The 19,400-nt window shown below is 50.9% G+C and overlaps 1 protein-coding gene across 3 annotated transcripts in view; it reads left to right on the forward strand.

The window, feature by feature from the left end:
• Nucleotides 1–19,400, forward strand: part of PTP4A3 (protein tyrosine phosphatase 4A3) — a 45,946-nt gene that overhangs the window by 9,503 nt on the left and 17,043 nt on the right. For 2 of the 3 annotated variants that reach the window (XM_080381098.1, XM_080381097.1), the window contains exon 1: nt 85–18,009. The exons of the other annotated variant lie outside the window; for it this stretch is intronic. The gene's annotated coding sequence lies outside the window, so the exon portion shown is untranslated. Of the gene's footprint in view, nt 1–84; nt 18,010–19,400 lie in introns of those variants that run through there. 3 annotated transcript variants of the gene reach the window in all.

A 19,400-nucleotide genomic window follows, 5' to 3' on the forward strand; every position in this document is an offset into this window, starting at 1 on the left:
GTGATGGCTGGGAGCCTGCTCGGATAAAGGAAGAGCTGTGAGATGTTTGTTCCGAGCCCAGGGGTGGTAATTTCTCACCTTGGGGTCTCGTGTTCCCCACCTGAACTTTTCACTGCCACATCTTTGCCGTAGGTTTTCTTTGCACATTGATGCCTTTTTGCACTTTCTTTGGAGGCTCTGCTTATTCCTGGTGATGCCAAGATGCTGTTTTGCCTATTCTGATTTGGACCCCTGCCTTCTCCTTGGCAGGTGAAACTCGGCTGGTACTTTTGATGGAAAGAAAGATGTTCCATCATTCAGCACCTCCTTACTACTTCCAAGTTTTCCTTTAGTTAAGAACCTATTTTTGTTAATGTTTTTCATCCTGCCTAATCTAAACTGCATCAGCTTGTATCCATTTGAGGCAGGATTTTATATTCCCCTGCAGTGCCCTTCCATCATGCCGCACCCTCATTAAATCATACATAAATTGGCATCATCAAGGAGGAGCTGGGCTTTGCAGTTATTAGCAGAATTATCCTCATCTCTCATGATTTCCAGTGAAGCTGGTGTAACACAATTCCCCCTAACGCTTGTCTCCACCACTGGGGAGAGTGATGTTAATGCGACACTGAGGATCAGCGGCAGATACCGGGAAGAAACCAGCAGACCCCATCACATCTTTCCACATTAAGTGATTCTTGACCCTGAACTCCTCTTCTCCAGGCCGTGGTTCTTTAGTACATCATGTCAGCCATTAACTTTCCACCCCAAGTCTTTTAGAGCAGCCCATGGGCTCCTTTGCAGCTGCAGCTTCAGCACCGGAGTGCATCTCATCGTGCACTCATCAGTGGTATTGCTGGTTTTGCTTTTTGCTTTGTGTTTTCTCACCATCTAAATCGGCATCTATGGCGTCTAGCACTCATGATGGGTGCAGCTGATTTCTCCATGCAGTAGTTGATCATCCTCATTCCTCTCTTCCCGTTTATTTGATTTCTTGCTGTATTAAAGCCAGGAGTGGTCAGTGTGTGTTTTGCAACCTTCTCCTGTTACTCATTTCTTAGAAACGAAGGGGAAGGAACCACAAGCAATAAAGAGCCCGAGGTTTGAGGACTGGCTGTTTATTTGTGGAAGTTAGAAAGGCTGACTGTTGAGGACAAGAGGAAATCCTCAGTGCAAATGTACCTCAATTAAATTCAGGCTTCTGTTAAGTCAAAACCGGGGGAGTGTAGCCATAGCAGCTGGAAAGGGGGGGATTTCCTCCTGCTGCAGTTTTAAATAGAGGTGTTACCACTGCCATTACTGCAAATAACACCTTAGCTTTTGCACCTCGTTTTTGCATCCCCCAGGCTGGCTTTCATGTACTGTGCCTGGCTGGCACTGAGGGAGCAGTGGTGCCCATCTTGGTGGCATTATGGCACCCCTTACAGTGTGATTGCATGTGGCTGGTGGCAAGGAGGTGGCTGTGAACCAGCCCCAGCAGTGCAAATGCTGGCGAGGAGGCTGAGACTGGCCATTAACTGCTGGGGAGAGGGGATGAGGAGCAGAAGAGTAGCTCGCATGCCAAAGCCAAAGCTGCTCTGAAGTCCAAATAGTACAAAAATAGGTGTCTGGACCATTCAAGAGGGTTTGAGGACTGTTTCAGATCTTCTCCCTCGGAAGCAGCAATTACCAGATGAAAGGGAATGTCTTCGACTAGGCTTCTTGGAGCATCTGTTTTGAATTTTGCACATTCATTTAGGGAACTGAGGAAGGCTGCTTGCTGAGTTGATGGCTGGGCAAGGCGGAGGGTGTCCTTCAGGGGATATGGCTTGTGGCTTACGAAACACATTTTGACACCAGGAGTGATTTCCACATCTCTCCTCCTTTTCAGACTGCGTTGTCAATAACTTTCCAAATCGCTAATGCTGGGCACGAGCTGGATTTCTGCTCACAGGAGGGTGCAGGGCCATCTCTGCACGAAGTGGAGAGCAGGGGGATGCGCAAGTGGTTTTCTTTTTCCGTTTTTCCCTTCCTTGCTACAGAGGAGGCATTGGCATGTAATTACCGCCAGCTTTAATCCAGCTAGACCAACTGTCTTTCTGGCAAATGCAAATACAATAGGAGCCAAAGGTTATTGCACGCCTTAAATAAAACCATTACAGCCCTGGGGCCTCACCCAAGCTCAGTCCACAAAGCATCCAGGACCGGCTTGGTTCAGTTTTCCTAAGCCTGGAAGACTTGGTTTGATGGCAATGACCCATAACTTTATTTTTTTTTCTTAGTTCCCCCTGCGAAGCCACCTGCGTGCTTGCAGCCACCGTGGCACCTGCCAGGAGCAGCACATCTGGCCAGCATTAGTAAGCCTGCTGCAGGATGCGCTTGGTTCAGGGTTTTCTTGCTAAAATTACTAGCGGTTCCAATTGAAACTAAAGGCAGGCGAAGGCTTGTCACGCGGATGCACACCGCTGGCAGGCATGCACAGCTCAGCCCAGCACGTGGCTGTGACCAGCATCCTCGCGAACCGCTGCCAGATGCAGATCCAATGTCCTGCCCATCACTGGGATGGACGAATGTCAGGCACCACGCAAGGTCCTGCTTGGCCTGGAGGAGCCACCCAGGAGCTAGTGCATCCCACCGGGTTTTTCTTCCAGCTACTGCTGTGAACTGGGATTTACTCCGAAACCCGGAGGATTTAACTTTCTATCCCTAAGCATATACAGCCCAAAGTGATGCAAATGTATGACCTCACCCAAATCTCAAGAAGAGGTAAATATTGCATCACGCTGAGCTATTTTTATCCTTTGCCCCAGTCTGAGAGCCTCTGCCCAAGTCCATCCTGCTGCAGGGACAAGCCAGGCCAGGGAGGAGGTATATGGTGGGAAAGGCTGCCACCCAGTTTAATTGTTGGTGTCTCGGTGTTTGCAGTGTGATGGATGCTGGTTCTGCCCCTGTGCAAGGCTGCTGTGGCCATTGACATCCCCACAGAGCTGCCAGTGGGGAGAGATTGGGTTTCACAACCCGTCTTTCCAGGCTCCCACAAGATTACTGGAGGGAGAGGAATGTGCTGGAGAAAATGTCCCAAGTGCTGTTAAAAGGCACAGCTTTCTCTGCTCCTTTTCTGGGACAGCCGTTCCTTCATCACACCAGGCACCCTCCTCCAGCTGGCAGCACCCCCCCACTGCTGGAAACCAGCCCTGTGTCACCTCCCCCTGCCACCCTGTGGTGCCTTTGCTCTCCTGGCCTCCCCTTCATGTGCAAATAATTGCAATCATGATAAGCACGTTCTTTTATGAAGAAATTCTTTGCTTTTCCCTCACAGTGCTCCTGAGACAGAGCTCAGTCACTTTATATCTGGATAATAAATCTCCAGGACACACCCTCCATGCAAGGCAGCAATGCCTCTTAAATAATGGACCTGCCAGATGCTTGTTCTGTCTGAGTGAAGAGCACGCCAGCCAGTTGCAGCATCTGTAAATCATTTGCCAGGAGAGCCCAGGCAGCGCGGCAGTCTTGGTTGAATCCCTTTTGGCTAACCCTTTCGAATCACGGTGAAGGTTTCTGGGCTACCTGGAGTGGAAACTGTGCTGTGGCAGCCGGCAGTCCTAGGGTGGAAGGTGCATCCCACGTGTCTCAGGAGGAAGGTGGAGAAATCATCCTCCTTGGTCCTCCTGTTTCTGAAAGGCGTGAAATCCTTGCCAGGCAAAGGCAAAGGTTGTCCATTTTCTTGACCCTGCTCTTTGCCTCTGCTGTTGCTTCAAAATGCTGGAAGCATCAGATGACAAGATCTGGTCCTAGGCAGTGGAGGGCACTGGGGAAACTTGAACTGGTTTGGTGTTGGGTCATCTCCTCCTGGGTGATGGGACTTGGAAAAGGCTGAAAGTGGGGATGGCTTTCTCTGATGTGCCTTTTCTTTTGGGTCTTCTTTCGGAGCTTCACAACTGCAGTCCACACGTTTTGCTTCCAGTGGGAAAAACACCTGCAAATTCTCCACAGAAGATCTTATTGCATCTGGGTGTGATGGCTGGATCATTGCACTTGCCCTGGTTTTTCTCCCAGGCTAATTACAGGCCTCTTGGACTCTCTTGGGCAGCTTTGGCAGGTGCTCAACTTGTCTAGCTCCAGTGCCGGGGAGCCCCGACCACAACCATGAAGTCTTTCCCCAGCTATTAGGAAGTGGTTGTGCCCCTTGGGCATCTTCTCATTGCCAGAAGCTGGTAAGTGGACAGATCCTACACAAATAAACTTCTGAAGGGCAGGGAGTCAAAATATCCCTGGGCTTATTTGGTGGAAGAAGGTTAACCAGTGTGAAGTCTATGAATTGCTGCTGACCCACTGTTGTTGACAAAGTAACAGTGTTATTAATTGGAGTCACAGGCAGACTACCTGGGGACATTTAGAAGGAGCTGGGCCATCACAAGGGCCAAGATCTCCCTGGGAGAAGATCTGTCTGGGCTCTTTGGAGATGCACGTAGGGTCTTGGCCATGCTCTGGTTTGGGTTCTGTTGCTGAGGATGAGGTGTGTAAGGGTCTCAGTCTCCCACAGTGGCCACGGGAGTGTGGGGACTTGCTGACAGGGGAGCTGTGGCAGAGAGGCACAGGAGGAGCCCAGGCACCAGGTGACTCCTTTAGAGTGAGCTGAAGTGGTCTTTGTTGATCAAGTTGAAGATGTCCCTTCTCATTGCATGGAGATTGGACAAGATGACCTTTAAAGTTCCCTTCCAACCCAAACCATTCTATGCTTTTTATGATGACTATAAAGAGACTCCTGGGTCCCCAAGTTCAGGTTTCTGCCCTCAAGCTGAATCCTACCCATGGCATCATTGCAGGAGCAGGAGCAACAGTTTCATCGTGAAGGTGATGTTCAGGAGTGTGACCTGCGCTGCTCTCATTGACGTGGGAGGCGCTCACTGTCACCTGCCATTCCCCCAGCCCGGCAGCTTATTTTAGCTTGTGTCAGGGCAGTGGTCGGTACGTGGCCTTGGGTGCCATCGCAGCATTTCAACTAGAGCAGAACTGCCATCATGGCAGCTGAGCCCAGCAAGCTCCAAAGCTGTCTGCTCCTATCATGGCTGGCAAGTTTGTTCACAGCTTCTCACGGCAGTGCGTGATGAACAGCTTGCTTCCCTCGGCCTGGAAGCGAGCAGAAAACCCGTGCTGGCGCTGGCCCAAGACAGAAGCTATGGGAATCCTCCTCGACAGTGTGACAGCAAATGCTTGTCTAGCGTGGGGCCGGTGCTGGGAGGCTCTCGCCCAACGAGCCCTCAGTGAAGCCTGTCCCATTGCAGGAAGAGCTTGCCTTGGGCTGTGAGGTTTCCTGCACCTGCGTGACTAAGCATGATGGAAAGCACCTTTGGTGTGTGCCAGGGTGGTAGAAATTCAGCTGCCAGCAAAGAAACGTGCCAGTGCGTGTCCCACCATGCTTTGAGGAGGTGGGTGGCACCTAGTGGAGGCGGGCAAAGGGGCTGTGCCCTCTCCTCAGTTTCCTTAAAAAGTTTGCAGTCACCTCCAAGGTAAGGTCAGCCACATTTAGGTGGAGCATCATACAGGTGAAAGGTGCTCCTCAAGGGCTAACAGGTCCCTATAGCCCCACAGCTGAAGCCCCCTTTGCTAGGATGCTCAGCCTTGCCTAATTCAAGTTCTGCTGTGCAATGGAGGAGCCAATGGGAGCAAGATCCATATGCCTGCTCCGCTTGCGCAGCCTCTCAGCATGGTTTTGCCTGGGGTCAAGTGGCCGCAGGGGTGGAGCAGTCCATCAGGCAGGAGTTTGGAGCAGCTTGACCGTTCTCTGCAGAGCAACCATGGCAAGCGGCCCATGTTTCACAAGTGGGGTTTTCCCATCAGGCTCTCCAGCTGCTATAAATATCAGGAAACGTTTTGTCATTTTCTGCTCCGGAGAAGGTCAGGAGCTGGATTCTGTGGTCTTCAGAGCTTTAATGAGGTTGGCGATTTATGCGGTATACCCAGAAATCCCCCAGAGCAGCCTGCCTGGGGCCATTTGGCTCTTTGGATGGAGAAGTCTTGAATGCCAGCCTTTGACAAAGTTACCTTAGCCACTCTTTATGAGAGGTCACGTCCTGCTATATTTTCACGTGCTCTTCATCTCCAAGGCCAGATGTTAACTCTTGGATTGCTGCAGAACCCACTCATGAGAGGTTTGAACCATCCTCTGTCTGTGGTAGGAAAAGCTTCTACCGTGGATCCCAGGACAGACACAGGGGCAGCAGCCACTGGTCTCATGAACTTGCTGGGAGCTCATCATGCAGCTTTCCTGACTCATTAGTACTTGTTATTCTGCTTGTGGTGTGAAAATGCCTAAAATTTTCTTTTTACCTTCTCCGTCAAGGAAGCTGGTCCTTCCAGAATCTCCCTTGGGGCTGTTTGACTCCCGAGTGGTTGGTCTCTGATGGCCAGACCATTGCATTTACCAGTATGTTCCTGCCACAGGGGAACAGTCCTCAACAAATGGCAGAAGGCTTTAAGCAGCCCTCAGCGCAAACTGATTTTCTAGCTTTTATTCAAATTAGAGTATTCACCTTGCAGTATCCCCTCAAACCAATACTCAGTTAAACTTGTGAAACTACCCATGCAGTGCTCTGCCATCTCCATTATTGGGATGTGCCCAACAAATCAAGCAGGAAGATCCAGCCACAGGAGTTTGCTCAAACATCTTGACAGCTTTCCTGGGTCATGGAGAGCCACAAACGTCAGGTCCATGCCACCTGTCACCCCAGCAGCCGCACAGGGAGGAGGCAGAGCCTCTGGCTGCTGCCTCTCCTGTTTTTCCCAGCAGATACAGGAATGCTTTGATGTCTGCTCCCCTGGCCCCAAGTGCCCAGCACCGGGATTAACCACCAGTCAGACCCCTCCACCACTTCCAAATAAATCTCCTAAACTCAGACATGCCCCACTCAGAGAAGTCCCAGCATTCCCATCTTGCAGAGTAAGAGTTAAAAATAGATTCTCCCCTTGCACCTGCCCCTCTGAAGCCAGGACTGTACTTTTATTTTTACAGCCCATATTTCCTGGTGGTTGGCTCCTCTCCTGGGGAATAGAGAACAGGGACAAATAGAAAAATTATCCATCTTAATGATGCAGAAAGGTAGGCGACATAGAAAGCGCTCACACTATGCCTGAGTTGGAGGAAACCGTGCTTGCCCTAGCTTCTCCCTCCTACAACCTCCTGCTTAGAAACCAAGGCAGAAATGCAGCTTCAGGGATGGTCCTTAGGAAAAATACTGGATTTTTCTCCTTTTTGCATTTTTCTAGACGACCCTTCAAAGGGACAGGAGGGCTGCAAAATTTGAATATAGAATTGCGTGTTTGTGAGAGTGTTATATCTGTCTCTGAGGGCTTTTTGGAGTTCAGGTTAGCATCCCCTATGCAGATCTCTGAAGTGGCAAAGGAAGACTGGCTCAGCCACTATTAAATGGTTTCAGTGAGGCTGAATTACTTTTGCAAAAGCCTGTGTGTTTACATTTCATAAGCTTATTTTAAAACACGTGTATACAAGAGCAGGCTTATTTATAAGGCAGAATAGCCTGCTGTGTCCTTACCTGACTTAAGTGTTCAAGGAAGCAGCTTTTTTTTTTTACTTTTTACAAGCACAGTTTAAAATAAAATACTGGTTTGCTGTGCACCAGTGAATCTGCCCAAGAGGAGGTCAGGGCAAGGTCTTGTTTTCTGACTGTAAAAAGCTGTTTTGCTTGTTTACGGAGCTTCCTCTTGCCAGCTGTCATTTTAGGTTAATCTGTTAATGACAGCTATAGGTAAAAAAACCCTCATTTCTATCCCCCAGAGTCCTGGCAAGTTTGCGTTGCCAAAATCCCAAACTAGCCAGGTTTCCCAGCAAAGAGCATTTGGGAACTTTCCATCAGTAAAGCAGGATTTGCTGGGTGACCCATTGGGTCCAGGTTCTTGGCAAGGTTTCTGGCTTCAAGTCCCCCAGGGAAATACATGAGAAAGCCTTTTGGGAGGGATCTTGGCATTTTCTGTTTCCCCTGAAGGAAGGATTTCGTTCTTTTTTCTTGGTTTTAAGCATATGGACTGGTAACACACCAGCCTGGCGGCAGGAAGGTGAGGAGCAACTTATGGTGGTGCTGAAAGTCTGCAGGTTGATGCTGAAGTATGATGAGCTGTTACATATGGACCTTAATGGCAGGATGGGGAGGGTTAGGAGAGCCCCAAGGAGCCATTGATTTTCATGAAAGTGAAGTTTTGACTGTAGGACATACAATTCATCTTGCACAAGGGACAAAAAACCCGTACGTGTTTTCATGCCTGTGCTCAGAGATGTTTTTTCTGCTTCTTGCAAGCTTCCACAAAGCACGTGGGCCTGGTGGGTATGAACATGAAGACCTAGGAGGTAGGGAGGTGAGAAGATGCCATTTATAGTCAGGAAAGAGCTGAAGCAGACCTGGTGTGAGGGATAATTTTCCATCCAGTGAAGCCGTAAACCAAAGCCTTGACCACTGGTGGTTATTTAAAGACTCCTGCAGCACTTCCTGCATTGGGAAGGTACTTGGCCTATGTTCAGGCTGGGCGACTGCACTTGCAAAGCCAAATAAACAGCAGCCACTTGAACTTTCCACCTTGCGGGCTCGGCCAGATGCCTCGACCCCAGGCTGTGGCGAGGCACCACACCTCAGACAGGCTTTGCAGACAAGCCTCTTTGGGGGATTCGGGGTGATGACAATGTTTTAGGGTTGAGGGGTGCTTTTCCTGTTGCATGAAGGGCCCCAAGGGAATAGTTTGGGGCTGCTTGGAGCTGAAAAGGGGGTGTCTGGGAGTGGAGATCTGTGTCTCCAGAATGGGCTGGGATGCCCTATTCATGGGTCCGTGTCCTTCGCTGACCTTGGGCAGAGCAAAGAGAAAGGAAATTATATCCTTTAAAGCTAGATATGTACTTTAGATGCTAAATTTCCTGAGAGGAGCATAATCAAAGTACCCAGGACAAGGGGCCTCATCTGTCCATCAAGACATGTCGGGGATGCATGAGTGTGGTGACCATTCCGTCTGCAGGATGTCCACGAAGGTGCCAAGGCATGGTGGTGCTTCATCAGTTGGGGAGGTTGGAGGTAATCACTTCCAACCTCAGTCCTGTGACAGTCAATATGAAATGTCAGGCTCTTGTCTGTATGTATTTTGCTGCTTTTATCGAGTTGTATTTAACACAGTGCATGTCTCTCTCCACTTCTGACCCTTCCCTGGTGACCCAAGATGTTTCAGCAACTCACATGAACCCTGCAATGGATGCTCCTTCCTCACATCCAGCAACAGCCCCTCGGCCTGGGAACTTTTGCAAGACTTGGCAGCGGGGCTGTTGCAGGAGTATTTCACACAGGACCCAAAAATATTGCTGTCGGTGCAGCGTCGGTCGGCCTGAACGCAGGGTCAGGTCCCTAAGAAATCAGACTGTTGACGAACAAGCTTGAGCATATTCAAAAGTTTCGTCTGATTTTCTTGGACTGCAAAGTTTCCAAGGGAGCCAAAAAGCTAGCTGCTCTTCTTGTTGATTTTGCTGACCAGAAATACAGCCATGTTCAGTGAAATAAGGAAGCTGAAATTCTTGTATTGCTGTAGCAGAGAGGGGAAAAGCTCAATTTGGAAAAGCTCAAATGTCCGCTTTAGTGATCAAAGTCCAAGGTGGTGTGCCCCAGCTCTGCTGCCTGCTCTCTGCCTGCACTCAGCATTGAGGATGATCACTCAGGCATGGGGCAGCCTACAATATCTAGCCCCAGGACCAAGATCCTTGCTTGACATCCCTCTGGATTTCTAGCAAAGAAGCAAATCCAGGGGCATTTTCCTTAGTCAGGGTCAACAAGATGGATCCACACAGGCACTGGGGAGTGCTAATGCAAGCAGTGCTGGTACCCGCCAGCACTGAACTGGGATGAGAGAGCAGGAGACTTCAGGCAGGAGCAGAGCATTGCTTTAAACTGCAAATGAACTCTGAAATGACAGTGAACTTGAAGCAAGCCCACGTTTCAGACCAGACTGGCCATGAATCAGCTCTGGAAAATGAAAGACAAAACTTTCTGACTTCAGTTCAAGTTATGAACTTCTAAACTCCCAATTATCTGGTTTAATGGAAGCAAGCCAGAGACAAAACATTTTTTGAGGCGAGTGTATGGGACAGCTTCCTGAAAATGAACTCATTGAAAAAGGCGTGATTTGTTTGAGTCAAAAGTTTTACTCAGTGTCTCATATTTTAAAAATCTTGGTAAATTTGACATGAAGATATGTTACTGTCGATCCCAGAGCTGCTCTTGAGCATCCTCCATCACTTTGCTGCTCTTTGCTAAAATGTAGGGGCATGATAAATCACTTCCAAAAAAGAAAGTTGAAGAAAATACCACATGTTAAGCCCATCTGAATGATGGCAAATCTGCAGAAAGCTTTTGCATAGGACAGCCATGTAAGCTTACTCCTTTGCCCCCAAGATAACAACCCCAGGCTGGCAGTGAACTAAGGACAAGTAGGGGCAATGGGGCAGCCCATGGCTGGCTTTGCTATTTCACGGCACAGCTTTGGGGTGGTGGTTACAATTGGGACGTCCCACGTGTGTGGGTGCAGGTTTTCTGGGCAGATCTTAGTACAGCAGGGTTTTTTGCAGATGCTGTTCCAGAAAAAAGCTTTTTCCCCTCTGTTTCTCTTTAAAATACTGATTAATTTTCTCTTTTACTTTAAAAATGGCTCTATATTCCCAAAACTGTCTTCAGGCATTTAAGAAAATCAGAATATATGCCTGAAGCTCTGCTAGGGATAAAAATGCAGAAGAGGTGTCATGCACGCAGCTGGGCAGCAGTTCCTCCTGCAAGCTGCTAAAATTGGCACCTGCTAAAGTTAGCAGAGATTTCTTTGAGCTTTTGTTTGTTTTACTGAAGTGGACAGGTCAAGGACCAGGGTTTATCGACGCCCTGACATCAAAGGGATCACCCATGGTCCCAGTTGCAGGGTATCATCCTTGTTCTTGGGCTGTGGCTGCAAGCTGGAGGATGGCGGGGGTGTGCTGCTGGTGAGGAGCTGGTGGCACTGTCACCAGCTTTGGAGAGCATGGTGCACACAGTGATGCTCCTGCCCAGCTCCTGCCTGCAGTTGTGGTGGCGAAGTGGGGGAAGCTCAGAGTTAATCCTTGGCTTTAACCAAAATTTCCTCTTCCTACCCCTACGCGAGACTCGGGCATTGCGGCAGCCTCCTGGGAGCATATTTGGGGCAGGTGCCCCTTCACGACAGTTAGGTGAAAGCTTCACGGGTGCATCCATCCAAACGCAGGTTGCAGCAGTCCTGCAGGCTCGCAGAGGCTCAGCCAGGGAGGGTGTAGGTCCAGCTTCACGGGAGAGGTCGGTTGACATTTCCAGACCCTGCAGGGAAGCCAGGTCCCTAAAGTCCTTCAGATGCCGCTGTGGGGTGGAGCAAGTGCAGCACACAGGCAGAGCTCAAGGGAGGTCCTTCTGCTTTGTTTCTAGTAAATGCCTGCCCAGGGTGTGCTAATGACAGCAGAGAGGATGTGCGCCATCGGTTTGACAAACTACACTGATGGCAGATCTGGAAAACAGGGTGGGGAGTGTTTTATCAACCGGCTGATAAAAGAAAACCCCGTGGAAATTCCCACCTGGGAACGTGCAGCAGAGCTTTACACCATGCCTCAGCGTTTAATTACAGCGCTCATTTAGCAGCCCTTGGCTGCCCGTCCCCGTCCCCACGCTGCCCACAGTGCAGGGAGATAGGCTGGGAACAGATCAAGCTGAAAATAAACTTTTTTTTTTTTCTTTTTTAATTCCCTCAAGGCAAGATCGGCTCCTGGGTGCCTTCACCAGGGCAGCCATCAACATCTCAGTGCCCTTGTGCCAGCAGGGCTGAGCCAAGCCGGGTGGCAGCTGGCTTTGCGCTGGAGCGGATAAGCCCTGTGCCCTGTGGGTGGAGGGGACATTTTCAGTGCCCCTTGTCTCTGCTCCTTCAGTATAGACTGCAGTGGGACAGAGTAGGTCCCATGACAGCCCCTGGGCTTGTTTTGCTCTTGGTTGTCATGTGCAGTGCCAAATGTAAATCATTTGTGAAATAGCAAAACATCCTTTGCGCTGGCTGCTGTGAGTACTCTATGCACAGTGCCTTTAGGGTGCTGTAGTATCATTTTTCTGCTAAGATTTTTAAAACAGTACAGATTTCAGCGTGGAGCCAAATATATTAATAGGAATGCCCTCATTTAGCTGCTTCTCCATACCACAGTAGCTTGTAATGGGGGGATCGATCCACCCCTAAGTCAGCACTGGGTGTTTCTGCACTTCTGCAGGGTCTCCGTAGATTTTCCTCAATGTTGCGTTTTCTGTTGGCTACAGACTGGCTCTTTAGGAAGCAACACAAGAAGAGATGAAGGAAAACCCTCCTGGGGTGCACCCACAACAGGCAGGGTTGGGAATGGTTGTCTGCCTCCCTCCCCGGGCTGAAACTGTCCTGTGTGTCCCTGGGAGCAGAGGGGCAGGGACCACTCTCGCCAGATTTCAAAGCAAGTGTTTAACCCGGACAGCTGAGCCACTGCTGATGACCTCTGGTTCTGGCAGACTGGTAACACCCAGAGTAGGTCCCATGGCAGCCCTACAGAGCCCATACGTGCAGGAGCACCTGGTTGGTGCTGCTGAGCCAGGAGCCCAGAGCAGGGATCAGCAGCACCCAGTGAGTGCGGTGGGGAGAGGGGATGGTGGTGGGGCAGCCTGGATTTTAGGCATGATCCCGTTTTGCTCATGGCCCATGCAGCTGGCAACATTGCAGAGGATACTGCCTGGCACTCTTGCCACTGGTGGCAGTGCCCCGTGGTGAAGGTTTTTGGAGCCAAGCACATCAGCTCAGTCTCTGGGACCCTCTTGAGATGCAGTATTGCTGTGTTGGAATGAGGCTCCCTGGGTTTGCCTCTCCCACAGGTCTTGTGTGATAGGCCCATCCCCTGCACAGCAGCTTTGGCTTTTTGCTTGTTATTGGAGTTGCTTTTTCATTCACCTCTTTTGCTTTTCCTCCCGCTGAGAGGCAGAGCAAGAGCGTGTGCATTTCCAAAAACATTTACTATCATCAGTAGCTGGCTGTTGGCTTCATCATACATGATGAATTTGGGGTTACGGCTTAATTTATCCAGGGAAACTCATTTGCTTTCAGCTTGATTAGAGCCAGCTCCAGCACAACAAGGGTGGCTGGGAAATGCCACCCACGCCGGGGTGTCAGAACGCCTCTGAAACCATCCAGGAGCCAGGGAGCCAAGCAGAGACAGAGCAGCTTGCGTGTCTCCAGGCCATTAAAGCTTACCCCTGGGGCCTGGGAGGATGTGCAGAGCACGGATGAAACACCGCATCCTGCCTGTCCTGTCCCTACTGGATCCGGCCGTAGGAGCTGAGGAAGTTTTCCTGCTTAGCAGGGTGGGGAGGCTTCACATCTCAGCCTTTATTTAATTTTCAGGTGATAAAAGTGTTGCTTCCCTGCCCGGTGCGTCTGAGCAGCCAGCACGTTCAAACACTTCCCTTTCTGCAGGGAATTTGCATTTCCCTAAAGGCAGCACCAGTTTTATGCAAATACCCCGATGAAAGAAAGTCAAAGCCAAGCCATGCTCATGAGTAAGCATTCCTGGGCATTGCTTGAGCAGTCAGATGCTCTTTTGCAAACTTTGGTGAGGGAGAAGCAGCATGGCATTGCTCACCATGGGCTCCTCTGGCCCAAAAAGCACTGTGTGATGACCACTTTGCCTCCGTGTTGTCCCAAGAGCAGTATCAGTCTGGAAAGTTGCTTTGGGGCTGCAATGACCCACTACTGGATTTTCTTTTCCTGGGTGCACTGTTCCGTGGGACGTGGCACGTTGTGTGTGTTCACATGACATTCCACAGCAGCACTGTAGGCAGGATGGGTTTCCTCCTCTTCCAGCCATTCTACTGAGGATGTGGTCCTTCGCCTTCAATGGTCTTCAAAATCACCTGGGTATAGTCTATTGCGGCCAGCTGGGCTGTGCTGCACAGCCTTCTCCTTAGTTTCTCTCCCAGGATGGGAAGAGGAGTGAGTAGCAGCATCCCACAGCAGCTCTGACACGAGCTTCTTGCTTGTGCAAATCATTGCAGTTTCTCTTTCTGAGATGCCAGGGCGTTCACTGGCTTTTATAAAGCCACCACTGGAAATCCTTCCTCTGAATGACAGGAATATGATTAGATGACTGTTCATCTTATATATTGAAAGAGACGGTTCATTTTAAGTGACAGGAAGCACCAGGATCTCTGTAGTTTGCCATCAATTCCCTTTTTAGCTGGTTTTGCGTCAAACAGCAGCTGAGAGCAGCCTAGGCATGCCAGAGCATCGCTGCATTGCCAGTGAGGATGTGATTTAAAACATGCTCATCTGGAGTGCCAGTAGCCTGCTTTAGCCTTATGCAGCCCTGAAGAAGACCAGCTTGATTGTAATGGGGGAGCCCGTTTTTGCAGTCTGAGACCACATCCCAAGTGGCAGCATTATAGGACTCAGGTCCTAAGAAGTTTTCAGACCATTTTCCTAATGCTCAGGAAGTCCTGTTCAAGTGAGGTTTTTTAATCCCGTTGTTAATCCAGTTTGGATCCCACTTGATGGAGAACCCTGGGGAAGGGCTGCGGTGCCACCCAGCCACCTGGCCATCAGGCAGTCATAGAATGAGAGAATGGTTTGGGGTGAAAAGGACCTTTAGAGGTCATATAGTCCAACCCCCCTCCCATGGGTAGAGACATCTTTCACTAGATCACTAGCTGCTTAAAGCCCTGTCCAACATGGCCTGGAAGGCTTCCATGATGGTCCAACATGACCAGGAATGAGGCATCCACAGGTCCCCCGGGCAATCGGTTCCAGCATCTCACCATCATAACAAAGTTCTTCCTTGTTCAATCTAAATCTATCCTCTTTCGATTTAAAACTGTTGCCTCTTCTCTTACCACTGCAGGCCCTAGTGAAAAGTCTTTCTCCATCCTTCTTATAAGCCCCCTTTACGGGCCACAATAAGTTCACCCTGGAGCCTTCACTTTTCCAGGCTGAACAACCCCCGCTCTCTCAGCCTTTCCTCACAGGAGAGGTGTTCCATCCCTCTGATCACCTTTGTGGCCCTCCTCTGGATCGGGCTCGTAACAGGTCCGTGTCTTTCCTGTACTGCGGACCCCAGAGCTGGACACAGCACTCCAGGTGGAGTCTCACCAGAGTGGAGCAGAGGGGCAGAATCCCCTCCCTTGACCTGCTGGCTGTGTTACTTTTCATGCAGCCCAGGATACGGTTGGCTTCCTGGGCTGCAAGCGCACGTTGCTGGCTCATGTTCTGGTTTTCATCCACCAGTATCCCCAAGTCCTTCTCCACAGGGCTGCTCTCGGTCCATCCATGATACTGGGGGCTGCCCTGAGCCAGGTGCAGGACCTTGCACTTGGCCTTCTTGAACCTCATGAGGTTCACGTGGGCCCAGTCATCAAGCCTGTCAGGGTCCCTCTGGATGGCATCATCCATGATGGGTATCAACCACACCACTCAGCTTGGTGTCACCTGCAAAGCTGCTGAGGGTGTACTCAGTCCCACTGCCTGTATCACTGATGAAGATAACTGAACAGTACCAGTCCCAATACAGACCCCCGCTGACACTACTTGTTACTGATCTCCATCTTTACACACCAGGCAGGCTCTGCACAGTGAGTGGAGACACCAGTGTCCCACCAGCAAGAGCAGCTGCATGCAACTTCTAGCATTTCATCCCCTTTGATCTTTTATTTGGAAGAAAACCACCTTATTTGCTCTGCAGGCTTTCACAGGCAGGGGACACCTCAGCACCCACCAGCACAGTGTCCCTTGGCACTGGGGTTTTACGCAAGAGCAGCAGCAGCTCAGACCAAAGGATTTTGTCCCTGTTGCTGGCAGTGGCTGGGTGCAGTGGGTGCAGCCAGGAGAGGGTACAGGATCAGGCTGTGCCCACAGTCATGCAGCCAAAACTGGAAGCTTGAAGGTACCTGCCTTTGTCCCTAGAGCTTTGCTGACATACTGCTATTGCAGAGCAGTGGTCCCATGGCAACTAAGGAGCTGTGCTGTGGCTTATTGCTGACTTAAGGAGGTTTCCAGAAGGGGGTTGAAGGGGAAACCTTCTATGCAGGACCTGGGCTTGGTGGGATGAGCCAGGAGCTTGGCATGCCAGGGGGTCTGCAGCATGCCTGGACTTTGCAGCATCCCACGCAGGAGCAGGGCATTTCCTGTCTCCCTTCACTTGTTCCGTGGCTTTTAATTATTCTGGCTGACACCCATCATGGTTTTCCTGATATCTCTTTGTATTATTTGTAGCTCTGGAGGGGGTACTTAATACCTGCATGCAGCATCCCATCCTGCTGGAGGGGTGGTTTCTGCTGTGGGGTGGCAGTGGTCAGGGCTGGTGAGGAAGATGAGGAGCCAACCCAGGGTTTTCTATGCAGGACTCCCCCCATGTGCTGGTGGCTGCCTTCAAAAGTCCTTCAGTGCCCACCACAAGGGAGAGGGCTAGTGGTGTTGCCACCCCCCAGCAGCCTGTCACGATATGTATGATCCTGTCTCCACAGGATGAAATGCATAGACGCAATACTGGCCAGCAAGGATGAGATGGTTTGGGAGGACAACCTCTGAGAGCAGAGGGTCTGGATAGTGTAGAAAGTTCAAGGACCCACAAGCCCCGTCTCAACCTGGTGCCATTGACTTAGGAGAGCTGTCTTTCTCCAGAGCTTGGCTTCTGTGGTCAATGCTGGCTATAGCTTGATCCACCAGAGAAGAATTTTCCATGGGGCTCATGACAGTCAGAGCATGTTTTCTTCTCTCCCGTGTTGCCATCCCCAGCACATCATGGAGCACTATTTCAACACTATCTGCAGGTCAAAATCCACCCGTTGGGTAGACTGAGTTCCCTGGAACCCCCTTCTTTGTCAACAAACATCCATCAAAGCCACCGCGGCCAGTTGGTGTTGGGAGTTATGCAAGACGCGCCAGTGACGCACAGAGGGCTGCTGATGCCCTTCGGTCAGGGCTACTGTTGGCTTGATGAGGAGGTAGGACCAGGCGGCATAGGGACATCTTCACAGCGGGATGCCACCACTGAGTGGGGACATACCAAACAGCAAAGTTCAGGTCAGGTGGAAAACGGGGCAGCTGAAGACCAGGGGCCAAAACAGCAGTGCTGGGGTAGGCAGTAGAAAAACTAAACACAGGCTGCACCTCTCCCAGAAGTAGCCTTCCCGGCACAGGCTCAAGCTGTGCTTCGAAGGGGAGGTCACAACAGCCCCTCCATGCCCTTCCCAGGGGGCTGCTGCTGCCCATGCTCCAGGTGCTTCCCCCCGTAAAAGGCTGAGAGGCATTGCTCCCACACACACATTTTGCCATTGAGACACCTGCCACAAGTATTAAATTAGCTCGAAATGATGGGAGAAACCACAAGAAAAGATGAGTAGATGTTCAGCTGCGCCAGAGATTCAGGGTGGGAGAGGCATGTGGTGATGGCAGTTGTCAGGGGGGACCGCTGGGGTCAGCTTGCCCCCCTGTGTGTGTTCTGGCGTGATGATGCTGCTTTGGGACTTTTTTCTTTCCAAGGATGCTCTTGGGCGAGGCAGGAAGTCCTGAAATGCCCCATCAGATGCAGAATGCGTTTTTTTTCCTGATTGCTCTGGCGGAAATAAATCCCTGAAGGAAGTGGGGGGAGCTAGCCCCCAGTATTTGGGGTGCCTCACTTCCCTGTGCATCAGGCACCAGAGCGTGGGGACCAGCTGTCCCCAAACAACCGAGCCTTTCACCCCCCAAAAGAAAAAACCTCCAGGGCACACCCTCTGCAGATTTGGGAGGCAGCCAGCCCAAAGCCTGCTATTACTTGTCTCCGTGGAGTTGGCCTCTCTTCCACACCCCTCGTTGGGTTTTTTTTTTCCTCCTTTCCCTTCAAACACAAGCCAGGAAAAGCCTCTGACGTCGGCACTGCTGCTGCGAGCTCCTCGTGGCTGCTGGGAGAAGGCGGCAGAGGGGATATCCCGGATCATAAAACCAGGACCATGCTGCGAGCAGGGCCACTGCTGGCTACCCGTGAGTGGTCTGCTGACGGGGGGGGACTGCTTTAGCGTGGAGGGGGTCCTTTTCCCCCCAGTGCTGAACGTTTGGTTTGGTTTTGTGGGTTTTATGAGCTGCTTCTGGTGGATGAATCTCTTACAGTGCAAGGAGTTAGGCTGAAAAAAAATGCCATCCATGCATACCTCGGATTTGAGCTGCTTGGGGGTTGTGTGTAGGGGGAAAACCTGAAATTGCAGCTAAAGGGCTGTGCAAGGGGTGCCTGGGGCATCTTGTGTTTCCCCTGGGGCATTGCCCCGCCATCACTGGGCAGGAGAGGCAGCCCTGGCACCAGTGGCCAGCACAGGTATCCTTATGTCAGTTGTGGTCCATGTCCCATCGAGGTTGTGGGCCAGCACCAAAGCATGTGAGAGGGAAAAGCAACTCCCAGAGGGCCATTTTAGGCACTTTCCATACTATGCCTTAGCCTCTCTTCAAAGAAAAAAGGTGCAAATAAAAGATAAAAAGGGGTCTGTCGTGTTACCAGGGCCTGTGGTGCATTCCCAGCTTGCACAGTGCTGGGAAGACTGTGCTCTTTTTATCTGGCTGGCTGGCTTGCTGCCTCATCTTCCCCTTTCCTCCTTCTTTCATGGTCGTCTGAGTGCCTCCTGCTTGCAGTCTCTGCGCCGACATCACGCCAGCATCTTTCCCTGGTGCCTGTATACCACCAAACTCCTTAAATCTGACTGGAGCTAGAAACTGGGGGCCGTAGGCTCTGTTTTGCAAGTGTACATGTTGGCTGGCATTTACCTTGTGCCAGAAAGGATCGGGAGGAAGGTAACAACCTGGTTTATCTTGCAGGTGGGCTTTATCTTGCAGTTCTGGTGGGCTGCCAAGAGCTCCCCGTTGCTCTCCCTCTGCCCCCGTGCAATCATAATCCTCCTCGCCGTTCTGCTCAGAAAACATCCCCTGCAGCAAAAGAAGCAAACAAAAAAATAACCTTGGAGGAAAACCCCTGTAACATTTCTCTGACGGACGATGCCGGGTGCTGCTCTCCTCCTAGCAGCAGATATCCTGCAACCTCCGCTGCCTCCCCATGGTACCCAGCATGGCCTTGCCAGGACATCCCTGTCTGCTCTTTCCAGCTCTGCACCTGGAGCAGGATGTGCTGGTCGCCGCTTATGCCTCTGCCCCCAGATACTGGCTCCTGTGGGGTGTTTTGTTTCTGTTGCTCTCCTCCCGGACCTTTCCTGTTTCCTTCCGTGCAGATGCGGCTGGAGGAAGTCTCAGCACGTTGGCTTTCCTCTGGCTGGGTCCTGGCTGCGGTCACGGGCTGGGGACAGCATTTTGGCTCTCTGTGTCCTGGGACCTATCCTCTCTGGCTGTGCTGCTGGTGGCAATGATGGCAGTGGTGGTGCTGCTGGTAGTGC

This window comes from Falco punctatus (assembly GCF_963210335.1).
Source record: "Falco punctatus genome assembly, chromosome: 3".
NCBI classification, from domain to species: domain Eukaryota; kingdom Metazoa; phylum Chordata; class Aves; order Falconiformes; family Falconidae; genus Falco; species Falco punctatus.